General features: G+C 37.1%; 1 protein-coding gene across 3 annotated transcripts in view; it reads left to right on the forward strand.

Moving 5' to 3' along the window:
- Positions 1–5,247: 5,247 nt before the first annotated feature.
- The window catches only part of LOC113063359 (transcription factor SOX-5-like), a 115,151-nt gene continuing 106,526 nt past the window's right edge, over positions 5,248–13,872 (forward strand). For 2 of the 3 annotated variants that reach the window (XM_026233681.1, XM_026233699.1), the window contains exon 1: positions 5,250–5,310. The gene's annotated coding sequence lies outside the window, so the exon portion shown is untranslated. Of the gene's footprint in view, positions 5,311–13,872 lie in introns of all 3 variants that reach the window. The other variant, XM_026233691.1, reaches the window with a different exon arrangement.

Consider the following 13,872-nt stretch of genomic DNA (forward strand, 5'->3'; position numbering starts at 1 on the left):
AGAGAGATCTCTTATTTTCCTCCTCCTCCTCTCTTTGATTCCCTCCCCGTTCATTTCCTGTATGTGACCTGCATAGCAGGAAACAACTTAATTGTGTGAAAACACTGGTCTTGTGTATACTAGTTTGACGCAGATTACCGTTTTTCTTCGTCATGCTGAGTTTTAAATATTGCCTGCGATAATACAGAACAAGCATTCTGCCGGTTACAGAAGATAGACATCAAGCACCTACTGTATGTTTTTGATAGGGCATCAGACAAGACAGAAGATAAAAAACAATTTAGTTATCTATATTATTGTATGACATATTACAGTGGTTTTTAACTAGGAGGCCACTAGTGGGTCTTAGCTAACTTCCAAGTGAGCCCTTAAAATTGTTTAAAATATGACAAACAAGCGTTAGCATAAGCTAAAGATATGTCTTATTTCAACCCAACCTCTGAACAACAATTTTTTTATCCTCTCCTTTTTTCTTTAAACAACCTGGATTGCTTCAGTCTCGGAAAACCTGGAAAACCATGGTAGCCATTTAAGCTCTAAAATATTCAATCAGGTATGAGTAAAAAAAAAAATATTTTAATAATTCTTATACAATAACCTGGAAAAGTCATGGGTCCTTCTAAGTCTTTTATTTTTTGTGTGCAGAAGCCTTTCACCGGAGATCAGGTTGCAGACAACACTAGCAAATCCATGAATTATTAGGCTATCTATAAAAGTTTTTGTCAAACTATCACAATTATTTTTCAAATCCACTGGTCACAAACTGAAAGCTGAGCTCAGAATTAACTTGTATACATCAGACAGACACTAATATAAAGTAGCCTAACAATAAATTGAATAAATGTTAAATAAAATCAAAGTAATAGAGAAGAGGCCAAATCAGTCAGCAGACACCAGGATTCTTCCTGACTGACTGTGGGGCAGGAAGTCGTGGCCTAATGGTTAAGAGAGTTGGATTTATAATCCAAAAGGTTATGAGTTCGAGTTTCGGGCCAGCAGGAATTGTAGGTGGGGGAGTGAATTTAAAGCGCTCTGTTCAGTACCACGACTGAGGTGCCCTTGAGCAAGGCACCGAACCCCAACTGCTCCCAGGGCGCCGCAGCATAAATGGCTGCCCACTGCTCTGGGAGTGTGTTCACGGTGTGTGTTCAATGCTGTGTCTGCGACTTTGGATGGGTTAAATGCAGAGCACGAATTCTGAGTATGGGTCACCATACTTGGCTGTATGTCACGTCACTTTCACTTTCATACATCAATGCCATACAACAATTAACCTTCAGGTGAGATCGGGATTTTTTTTAAACACTATGTCTATTTAAACACCCCTCACCACAGTATAGCAACCTTTTACCTCCAGCAGTCGGTGTGAATGAGGACAGCTCAGTATTTAGTCCAGCAAACACTTCTCCAAGTAATTAGCATCTTTAACGGTTGACTTTGACTAAATAGCAAAACCTTTTTAGTACTGCTTAGGACCATGTCCTTTCATGTTTCCTGATCTCTTTATCTGCGTGGATGAGCCATGATGCTCAGTTTCACACATCCTTTCTGGGCCTTATGTAAGACAACGGTCGTATGATCTCTCTCTCTCTTCAACTCAGTTCTTTCATCTTTCCATCCTTCCATTCCAACAAATAAACAGGCCACAGGCCCACTTTGCATTATGGCCTGACATAGTCCCCATTTTCTATGACTGCATTATATAAGCGCTCTGTCACAGAGGCCAGAGAACAAAGGACCTGACTTATCTCTCCTCAGAGGGGAATTCCACCCCAACAACAATGAGATATTCTTCTTTTTCTGTCTCTAATGGAGTCCATCGATACACAAGGCATCTGAGCTGTTTGACCAGGTTTCCAGTCAAACTAATTTTGCTAGTCATTTGTATAAGATGTTTGCTAATATGCATTTAGCATTGTATCATACATAAATTATTATATAGAATGTTTGGGATATTCTAAGTTGTTAATAGTTAAGCCTTGCAGTTAGCACACATGCTACAATCATGTAGCACTAGCAGTGACAGGAAATGATAAACACGTGCTAAACGCTAGGCCAAGGCCCTGACAATGCAGCTTCCATCAGGACTCGAAAACTATTTTTTCTTGTTGTCATGTATTTTTTAAATTCAGATTAAAATTCAGCATTTTAGTAGCAAAGTAATGGTATGCTAACTTAAAAAGCAAAGCATATGGTACTATATGAAAAAATATTTCAGAAAATGTAAAGTATTCAATATGATCCATGTGAACCCATATTATGTCTACTGAATATACTGCGCTACTTATAACAAATATACACTTACAAAAATACTGTGGTACTACTGTGAAAATACCATTATATGTGTACCTTATCTTTCTACCTGTAGCTTATTATTTCACAGAAGGATGCTTAATAATTGTTTGGTAACACTTTTGCTTGCTTGAGTGTTTCTGAATTATACGAGTGGCTTTGGGATATAAATCGCAGCACTTTATCAGAAGAAAAAAAAGCTACTTCTATTTGTGAAAATATCCCAGGAGATTTATAACGAGTAGTTCTCTGCATTATTACAGTAAAGCGCGTCATTACAGTACTAAGTCACTGCAATGGAGCAGCTCTAATGCTAGTTAATTATAGATGATGAACCACAGAACAAAAAAAATGGAAAAACGTGGAAAATATATTTTAATGGGCATAATTAAATGTGAAAATAAACGAAGGATGTACAGTCAAACCAAAAATTATTCAGAGACAAGATATATATTTTTATATTTTTTAGTGGGTATAGGACACTATTGTTCATTAATGTAAGTGAGGATAACAAAATAAAATAAACTACCAAGTAAAACCAAAAATTATTCAGACCAAGTCTGGGGAAAAAATTGCATAGTTGTGATAGTTGTGTAAGTATTGATAATTGTGTAAAAGCTGTCATACTAACAGCTGTCTTTTAGTTGATTGTAATCCATTACATACCTTTCTATCAAAGTTATCTAGCATTATCCAGATGAATTTGTTCTGACACAGTTAAGTATGAGTTCTTGTCATATTGTATTACCATCTTCTAAACTATATACAATAAACTCTGATAATGTAAGAAAGGTTGAAGGTGTCTGAATAAATTTTGGTTTGACTGTATCTATTTAATAAATTTAGTTAACCAGCTAACATTATACATACTATTTTGGTTTCTGAACCCATTATTTAAAAAAGTTACAAATTAAATAAAAATATCGGTATTGGTACTCAGTACCGGCAAGTACCAAAAATAAAAGTATCGTATCGGGTGAGTACTGTAAAAAGTGGTATAGGTTGGTGGTATAGGTTGTAGTTAATGATTTGTTAATAGCGAGAATTGGGCCTTAAAATAAAGTGTGACTGATCGTTTCATCTTGATGTTCAGATAAGCCACACAGATCCATTTTTTCTGCCCCTCTGTAGTTGCTATTATTCACTCTTATTTTGATCCTAGTACATATCTTCTGTATTCTGAGGTGCCATAATGGAAGACGTCGCTGCTATTTTGTGAGCTAGAAGATAATGTGGGAAAAACAAGTCTCCTAGAGACAGAGTAGTTTGTGTAAGGAAGGTTTGCATTGCTTTGCCGTGTATTGTTGTGGAGGTGTTAGCCGCCAGCTCTCACGCCCCACGTCTGAAAAGACCAAGACAGAGGAGGTAAAGAGTGCATTCAGCCCAGGAACTCATTTCGTCCTTTCAGGGGCCACTCTCAGATTAACAGTACAGGCTTCCATCATGAGATGAGGGCGAGAGAAAAGCCACATCACTGAAGACTAGCACACAAAAGGGGATTTCAATCAGCATGGCACTCAGGCTGGCTTTATGGGCTGACAGGAGTAAATAAGACCGTGCTTTAAGCAGGGCCTCTGCGCTGACACTCACACTCACACATTTGTAGGAAAGATATACACACATACACACACAGATAAACAAACATACACACACTCCTACCTGTAGGCTCAGAGCACAGAAAAACTGCATTATAAACACACATACACACTGTTTTTGTCTAAAGTACACGCCCACGGTTGTACAATATAAGTTTGGACTCACTCCACTGAATTTGTTTCTCATGATCTTAAAAATCTTCTGTAAAAAAAAGTGTTTATAAAAAGGCTAGTAGTTAGTTTTGTAGCTGATTTAAATTGTATGTAATTAATCTCTGTATGTAAGATTTAAGATTTTTATTAAGATTAGATGGTAAGATTTTTGATGCTTCTTATGCTCATTAATGCTGCATTTATTTGATATTGAAATTATCAAATTGTCATCAGCCATCACTTCAGTCTTCAGTGTCACATGATCCTTCAGAAATCATGTTAATATTTGTCAATGTAGAAAATGGTTGTGCTGCTTAATATTTTTTCGTCTAGTTTTTTTCAATATTTAATATTTAATAATACACACATGATATATATACAAGCATACACACACCCAGTCACAATGTTGAAATTTATCTTGAATCCCACTATTGTACAATTGTGGGCCTGACCTCATCTAAACGTGTTGTACAGACATCTCCTTCACAGAGGACTTCAGGCTGTACACTAAATGATGACATCCAAGTTTTCTCGGCGGATTATACACGGCAGCGTGCAAGATTAGAAACTTACAATGAGGCTCAGCTCATGTAATGAAAGATCCCAATGTTCTCTCAGACTATACAACCATGTCTCTCCAGCACATCCCTGCAATGTTCCAGTGAACGCATATACAACCACGTCTCCTAAATCTCATCTGGCTTGATCTGTAGCTGTGGGACAGTGGTCTAAATCTCCCAAAACTACTCACAAATGACATGGTTTACCAATCTAGTTCTAAGAAGGATGATATAAGTCTTAGCACTGGGTTTGTTGAGGAGAATCAGAGCTTGCCAAGAGTTCTGATAAAGCTGAGAGAATCCTCTCCATTCTGCATGCTTACACTCATAAACTCAAGACGAGACATTTTAAGTACCGTACAGTTTACAGATGCAAAGATAAATTCTGTGAAGGGGATTAAGAGTGTTTCAAGTTGTTTATGAACAGAAAAGTCTACACAATGTCCGTCTTGAGGTCCAGAAGTTCTTCAATTTTTAGTATAGTTTCACGTTAGAATAGTTTCAAGGCAGAACACTCAGTTTGGCAGAACAAAGTTTAATCATTTTGTTTTCACCATCATACAATCTCTTCAAGCGGTGAAATGCTTCATCAGTTGAGAGGGCTGGAGAGCTTCAGTCGAGTTTCTAACTTTTTCTTTTCATGTGCGTTTTGTATAGGTATAAGACAACACAAGGACAAAACTTTCACCAGAAGGAGCCTCGACTGACTGGTACGTAATACAGTAGGTGCATCTGCAAAAGGGCTTTACAAACTTTCCCAATCCTTGCATTTTTCATATGTCATTATTATAGTATCCTCATGGCCCATTCTGGCCAAAGAGATGCAGTAATGTCTGGTGTATTCAACTTTTAGACCCAGATCTTTGATCTATTGCACTATTAAAGTATAACATAAGTGATTATTTGTTACTCCTGACTAAACTTAGTGAGAGTTCCTGAATATTTGATATTTACGTGTGTATATATATATATATATGTTTGTGTGTGTGTGTGTGTATCATTATTTACTCTACCTTCAAAGGTTTGGAGTCATTATGTTTTTTTTTTTTTTTTTTTTAAAGAAATACATTATTCAGCAAGTGCTGATTGAATTGATCAAAAACACAGTAAAGCTATTTATAAAATTACTAAAGATTTTAAATAAAATATTAAACAGCATAGCTCGTTTTAACATTGATGATGGTAAGAAATACATTTTAGTGACACAACATATTAGTAACACTGAAGGCATGATGGTTGATAAAAGTTCAGCTTTTTTATATTTCTGGTCGACTAGTAGCCGTTCATTTAAAATATCAGTCGACTACTTGCACGTTTATTTATGAACTGTTAAAATCATTATAATGAGCATTTAATTGCCTACAAAGCCACAAGCACTCAAGCACACATATAAAATGTTAGACTGCATTAACATTTAATATATTTGCTAAACTAGTGCTTTCTTTGTTCTCTGTTTAAGAGATGAATTCGGCGACACTGACTCATCATCTCTGCAGTAGTGATGCACCTTGTTTCATAGGGAGTACGTAATCAGAGAATATTTGTTTTCCATTTAATTTGGTTCATTTGAAAGTAGACATTTCACTCTCTATAGATATATTTTTAATGGTTGTAGGGCAAAGATATAGCTACATGGAGTTTCGCGCTTAAGTTCACAAGGTTGCTTTCATTATTTTACAAAAGCACGTTTGGTTGTTTTTGTAAGCACACACAAATAAACTTATATCTTTACAGATTTGAAAGATGAATTACTCTTATCTGAATGACCAAAAATGCCTATTTTAGAGGTAAAGTTCACCCAAAAATAAAATTTTTATGTTTATCCGCTTACCCCCAGGGCATCCAAGATGTAGGTGACTTTGTTTCTTCAGTAGAACACAAACTGTTTTTTTTTTTAAACTGAAACCGTTGTAGTCTTATAATGTAATTGGATGGGAATTATGGCTCAAGTTTGCACATTGCGTGTATTAGAGGTAAAAAAAAAAATTCTTGCACAGATTGATCGTTTTGTGTCTTTACACATCAATGTATCATCACAAGCCGCAGTGTTTAATTAGGTTTTTATTGTATGTTGTATGATATTGACATTTACTTGAGGTGAAATACTAGTAAAAGGTAAAATCTGTGTGTTTATGTACATATACATGTACATATATATAGGTGCCCTTTTTCCTGACTACACAATACTGAAGTGTGCTGTACTTGCCCAAATGCTTTTATGGTGGAACTTTGTAGTTCATTAATGAACTATGAAAGCCTTGATCATGTAGTAGACATTGCCTCCTGGCTCTTTAGACAGCATATGTTCCTCATCCCCAGCGTTCACACACTTACACACTCAAACTCACCTATGAGCGCCATCAGGGGTCTGATTATGTTTATGTGTGTGTGCGTGCGTGGATAGAAGCTGGAAAGGGTCTGTTTGTCTGTTCATCTGTGTTTGTGGGTGGCTGGGGCTGTCGGTGGGCGTCTTTGTCATGTATGTGTGCCATACATGTCTGTGTGTGTGGGACTGTATCACAGACGGGCTCGAGTGTGTCAGAGAGGCCGCTGTCTCGCAGCTTGTAGTCATATTCCATAAAGCCTATGAGACTCAGCTGGCAGTATGTGTGAGTTCGGTCTATTTCCGTCTTTCTGACTGTGGCACTGCCCACCGTGTGTGAGTCTGCGTACCACTACCCACTGTCTATGTGGAATGCCAGTGGGAGACCGTCATCCTGTGCCCCCTTGCAGCGGGATCTACTATTCCTGTGCCTTCATCTCCAACTTACCATCCTCTCTTTCTTCCTGCATGTCTCTTTCACTGTCTCCACCTCCTCTCCGTCTCTCTTCATTTCTCTCTGTGGGTATCTATGTAAAGTACATAGTTTTGGCAGGCAACAAACACATTTATTATTGTTAGATTTCTATTTTATCTACACTATAAATAGTAATCTGATTGATGTCGAGTTTTATTTGTAGATACTTGCTATAGTCGATGACACGATGTGCTCTGATCCAGAAATCATTGTACTGTCCTTAGTCCCTAATGGCACTGGAGCTGGACCCACTTAGGAAACAATGTTCATTATTGACTCCAAACTTCTATCAAGATATTTGCTTTTTGTTGTCTGGCTTAGACAGAATACCGGCTAAAATCACATCTAATTTCGATGCCTTAACCACCCAACAAAACACCCCACCCCCAACTTGTGGTGATTTTCGGAAGTCTTTTGAATAGATTTAAACATAGTAAAAGCCTTTTGGCTGCACTATAATTGTTAGCTGAAAGCATAATAAAATTTCCCAAATATTCAACAAATGGACATGAAAGGAATGGCAGATTTTTTAAGCATTTGGAACAAAGAAATCTTGTCCCAATTTTCATATCATGCCTCTACCTCACAGTGGTAACACAATCAAAATCTGACTCACTTTTTTAAGTTCTCAGTACTGTTACTGAGCTTAAACAATGAAAAGCACAGTGATTGTTTATATATATATATATATATATATATATATATATATATATATATATATATATATATATATATATATATATATATATATATATATATATATGTTTTTCTTTTAAACTTTATATTCATGGAAGAATCCTAAAAACCTTTTCCCACAAAAATGTTAAGCAGTACATCTGTTTTCAACATCAATGATAATAATAATAATTGTTTCTTGAGCACCAAATCAGCATATTATAATGATTTCTGGAGGATCATGTGACACTGAAGACTGTATGAATGGCTGCTTAAAATTCAGCTTTGCCTGTCAGCACAGGAATAAATTACATTTGGAATTATATTTAGATTATCAACAATTATTTTTAGTAAAAGTAATAATTTCTCAAAATCTTTCTCAAATTTTAAAACAAATATATATATACATATACAGGTGCTTCTCAATAAATTGGAATGTCGAGGGAAAGTTCATTTATTTCAGTAATTCAAAGTCAAATTGTGAAACTCATTTATTAAATTGAATGCACACAGACTGAAGTAGTCTAAGTCTTTGGTTCTTTTAATTGTGATGATTTTGTCTCACATTTAACAAAAACCCACCAATTCACAATCTCAACAAATTAGAATAAGGTGACATTCCAATCAGGTAATCAACTCAAAACACATGCAAAGGTTTCCTTAGCATTCTAAATGGTCTCTGACAATCAATGACACCCTTCACAAGGAGTGTTAGTCACAAAAATTCACAGAATGCTGTACACAATCATGTTAACAGAAAGTTGAGTGGAACGAAAAAGTGTGGAAGAAAAAGATTTACAGCCAACTGAAAGAACCACAGATTTATGAGGATTGTCAAGCAAACTTGATTCATGAATTTTAGAGGACTTCTCAATGAATGCACTGAGGCTGGGGTCAAGGCATCAAGAGCCAATGTCACTGCACCCGTTTACCAAGAAATTATGGAGCACTTCATACTTCCTTCTGCTGACCAGCTTTTTGAAGATTCTGATTTAATTTTTCAGCAGGATTTGGCACCTGCCCACACTGCCAAAAGCACCAAAAGTTGGTTAAATGACCATGGTGGTGGTTTGCTTGACCGGCCAGCAAACTCACCAGACCTGAACCCCATAGAGAATCTATGGGGTATTGTCAAGAGGAAAATGAGAAACAAGAGACCAAAAAATGCAGATGAGCTGAAGGCCACTGTCAAAGAAACCTGGGCTTCCATACCACCTCAGCAGTGCCACAAACTGATCACCTCCATGCCACGCCGAATTGAGGCAGTAATTAAAGCAAAATGAGCCCCTACCAAGTATTGAGTACATGTACATGTACAGTTTCCAGAAGGCCAACGATTCACTTAATTTGTTGAGATCCTGAATTGGTGGGTTTTTGTTAAATGTGAGCCAAAATCATCACAATTAAAAGAACCAAAGACTTAAACTACTTCAGTCTGTGTGCACTGAATTTATTTAATACATGAGTTTGATAATTTGAGTTGAATTACTGAAATAAATGAACTTTCCTAAACATTCTAATTTATTGAGAAGCACCTGTATATATGTATTCGCAGTCGTTGTCAGGCAGTTGTGTCTGTCGCCTCCAGTTTTCTCACCTCTCTTTCCTCCTGAGGCCAACAGCAGCAGCAGCAGTGGCAGCGGCAGCATCGGCATTCCTAATTGGCCGTGTGCTTGACGTCAGCTGTTGTGATCATATAAATTTATTGGTGCTTAGAAGGCACAAGCTATTAAAACATTACAATAGACATTAGTGCAGGCCCTAGCAGTCTGCTCGGCCTAACGAACATATGCTTCCCTACCAATGCCTAAACTCTTATTTATGGATTTAATTTAATGTGCGGGAAGAATTCTAAATTAAATTTGGTGTGTGCCTCTGGAGAGTGTCGGTGTATAATAACATGGTAATTTTTACACATCTTTATGAGAAATGAGAAAATTAATTCTTTCTGACAAGCTGTAATTACTGGGCTTGGACCAGTCGCAGCTGAACAGTTTGAGCTCAGCTAGTCTGCCAATGAACTGAAGGAGAGGAGAACAGATAAGGAGGACACACACAATTATAGACGCACACCCACATGCACACACGGACACAAAGACACGTAATTATATACACCCACAAACACACACCCCCACACACACCTACAGACCAACATACACACGCTTAATGCTAAAACACGCAGTCACGAATGCCCATGCAAACTAACAGACTCCTACACACGTAATTGCACACACAAATATATAGAAGATGCCATAAACCAGTAGTTGTAAGCTGGTTTTGCTTCAAAACCAAGATTTTGCATTGGGGCATCAATTGGTAACCAAACACTATACCGAAATCGCAACCATGTTCTTAAAATCAATCAGTGAAAAAATTTTTTTTATTTACATTTTGATTACACTTTAGTTTAGGGACCAATTCTCACTATTAACCTAGTGCCTATTATTAACATATTTGCTTTATAAGTGCTAATAAACAGCAAATATTCTGCACAACCATATTCTACATCCCTAATCCTGCCCAATACCTCAACTTAACAACTGCCTACTGACTATTAATAAGCAGCAAATTAGTAGCTTAATGAGGCAAATGTCATAATTAAAGGGGTCATATGATGTGATTACAAGATTTCCTTTCTCTTTGGAGTGTTACAAGCTGTTTGTGCACAGATAAGATCCCTGAGGTTGCAAAGACTAAAGTCTCAAACCCAAAGAGATATTCTTTATAATAGCTAAGACTCCTCCATGCCCTCCTAAAATGGCTCATTTAAACACACCCCACGTCTACATCACTGTGTGGGAAGATTTGCATAACACCAAGTGTTCAAGAAAAGAAAAAAACTTTTTTTCTCGCTGTTGCTGTGCCCCATAATTGTGGAGACACTATGTGTTACATTGTGAAAGCGAAACTACTTTCCAAAAGAGGACACAACTAGAAATCAGTGGTTAAGTTATATTTACAACACTGTTCCAGAACAGTTCAATCCACATATTTATGTGTGTGCAGCGCATTTAAGGGAGGACTGTTTCCTAAACTACAATGCCGGTAGTTCTGACTCACAACCTGTAAGCATGTTTTCATATTTAAAGAATTTGCTTGTAATGGGTTTTATTGGTTTGTCTAGTTGCACCAGGACAGGGCATCACAGTATGATAAGAGGTGTAACATTTCCGTCACACGTTGTAGGTATTCAGCCAATCACAATGCACTGGATAGCTGGCCAATCAGCATACACCTCACTTTTCAGAACGTATTTTTCAGTGCGTATTTGACTTGTTTCTTAAAAGTGGAATTTTTTTCATCAAATGATTTAGTAGAATCTGAATGGACTCAAACACTATATAAAAAAGTAAAAATAAATAAAGGTATAAATAAATAAAGATGGTAAAAAAGGCGGCTGTGGTTGCTAGAACTGTACTGTAAAAAATACAGTAGTAACATTTTCTTTCTTGTTTTATTAGAAACAGTTTTTTTGTATGTGCTATTTTCATCATTTTGACAGAATAATATAGAATTTTAATATTGTACATTTATTAGTTATTGGCTAGAACATAAAAAAATAAATATTAACTTATATTCTGAGGTTTAATACAGGTGCTGTCAACATTTCCCAAAGGATCAACCTAATTGGTTCTCTTCAGAGCAGCATGTGATTGGTGGAAAACAAATCGGACATTTCGGACAGGGTTATGGGGGAGGTCTCAGCCGGTAGGGGGTTCTGTTGGCCTGTCCGATGTCATCAACATGAATCACTAGCAGATCTGCCCCATTCAAGGTCATCTGCCATTTAGTATTCACAGCAAAGCTTGACCACCCCACTAGGTCTCATAGCTAAATAATGATCACACATACTTTACCCTATTGAATTTTGTAATAAGAGAGGAGCTGTTTTATAGCTGTTGTTTCTGATGCTATCAATATGACATGATGGGTCACTTTAGTTTCAGCACTGTAGTTGTGTGTGGCACACGCTGACTCTGCATCCAGGGGCCATTTCAGTTTATTTATTCATTCTGTTCCATTTTGTCATGCACTGTTAAATGTTTAATCCTCTCATCCCTGTGGTTGGGGACCGCCAGGGGAATGCCGCCCTAGTGGTCACTGGGGTAAATAATACATGACGATGTGTGCATGTATGTGTGTCTGTAGTGATGAGATGCAGGTGTCAGTCCATAAGATGTCTGTTTTGATGTCTCTCTCTCCATCTCTCTCTGTCACACACACACTTTGAAACACTAGGTCAGAGTCTATTAACTCTTCTGAAGGGTGGCCTGTCAGAGTGTGTTAGCTGATGGCTCCATTGTCTTTCACTTTGTGACTTCGCTCACTCTAAGATAACAGGTTGAGCTCACATAAGCACTCAGAGCTGCTCTGGGTGCCCTCTGTCTGTGGATGGAGAAGATGAAACATTTATTTACCTGGAGTGAGGAGTTTGGGAACAGACCACCACTCTGTTTTTGATCAACAATGACAAAGCATGCTGTCATATGTTTATCGGACAACAATGTAGAGTATTCGTGATTTCTCCCGCACCATTTGTGCTGCAGACATGAGTAATGCCTCAGATTATGTGGCTTGTTGATGAAAGTTATACATTACTTTTAATGCCACCACACATTACTAGGCTGAAACTCAGTGTTCTGTGTTTGTTCTGTTGCTGCAAACTAATCACAGATTAGGTGCGTCAATTACAAGATCATCCTTTTTCTTTTTTGTAGATGTTATCCCAAAAAATTTACAGCATTGAACTTGAAAAAAAAAAAAGCTTCAAATAGTTTTCAGATTTGAAAAAGGTTTTATGTGTTAATTGTGAGATTTCAAATCAGATTTCACACAAGTTACATATTAGGTTTTAAAGCACTTTCAAATTTTAGGCAAGTTTGAATTCAAATTTACAAATTAGATTTGAAACTGCATTCAAATTTCAAACCTGCCTGAAATCAACTTTCAAACCAGCTTTTCAATACATTTCAAAAGATACAAATTAAATTTCAAACTACTTTTATACTTTTATATAACTTTTATATTTTTTCCAATTTTAAATTAGATTTCAAAGCAGTTACAAATTAGATTTAAAACCATTTTGATTTAAAACTATCTTGAAATTTGTTGTATCTGTGAATATTTACAGCATAAAACAAGTTAGCACAGTAGACATTCTGCAAGCTAAACACTTGCTGCATACAAATCGCATACTTTTTCGTAGAATCAAAGGGTTACAAGTTTCAATTTCATAGTCAGTCTTACAATTTTTGCAGTGCAAACCATAAAAAATCTGAGGTCTTCAAATACACATTTATTGCTACATGGTAAATTGATTGTTCTATAGGACTGTTCTATAGGACTTTTTAGTATCCCATCACTACAATGCCCTATGAACTTAAACGGCCTCCTCAAAGGCCAGACCTGACACAATACAACTAGACACAATCTCACAATTGCTGGTTCATTTCACTGACACCCTCTTGTTTCCAGGAATCTGAGCCTGCACACAAAACTACTAATCAAACCACTCCCTTTATGCAAATCAGCCCCTTGTTAACCCCAATCAAAGAGGTTGCTGGATGCTGCTTTCAACATCCCTCAATGCAGCATCTCCACAACTGCTGTGGCCTCATGGGTAATTACAAAGCTACCCGGCCAGTCTGTCTGACAGCGTTGTGCCACTATGCTCATGACCCCGGCATGACCTCTGAGAGTGTAGGTAATCACCTGTGTGTCCTGAGCTTAGATCTCTATTAGTGCATAAGCACAGTTCAGCTCCACAGAGGAGGGCGAACACACCCCACATTCATCTGC

This window comes from Carassius auratus, chromosome 4 (assembly GCF_003368295.1).
Source record: "Carassius auratus strain Wakin chromosome 4, ASM336829v1, whole genome shotgun sequence".
In the NCBI taxonomy this organism is placed as follows: domain Eukaryota; kingdom Metazoa; phylum Chordata; class Actinopteri; order Cypriniformes; family Cyprinidae; genus Carassius; species Carassius auratus.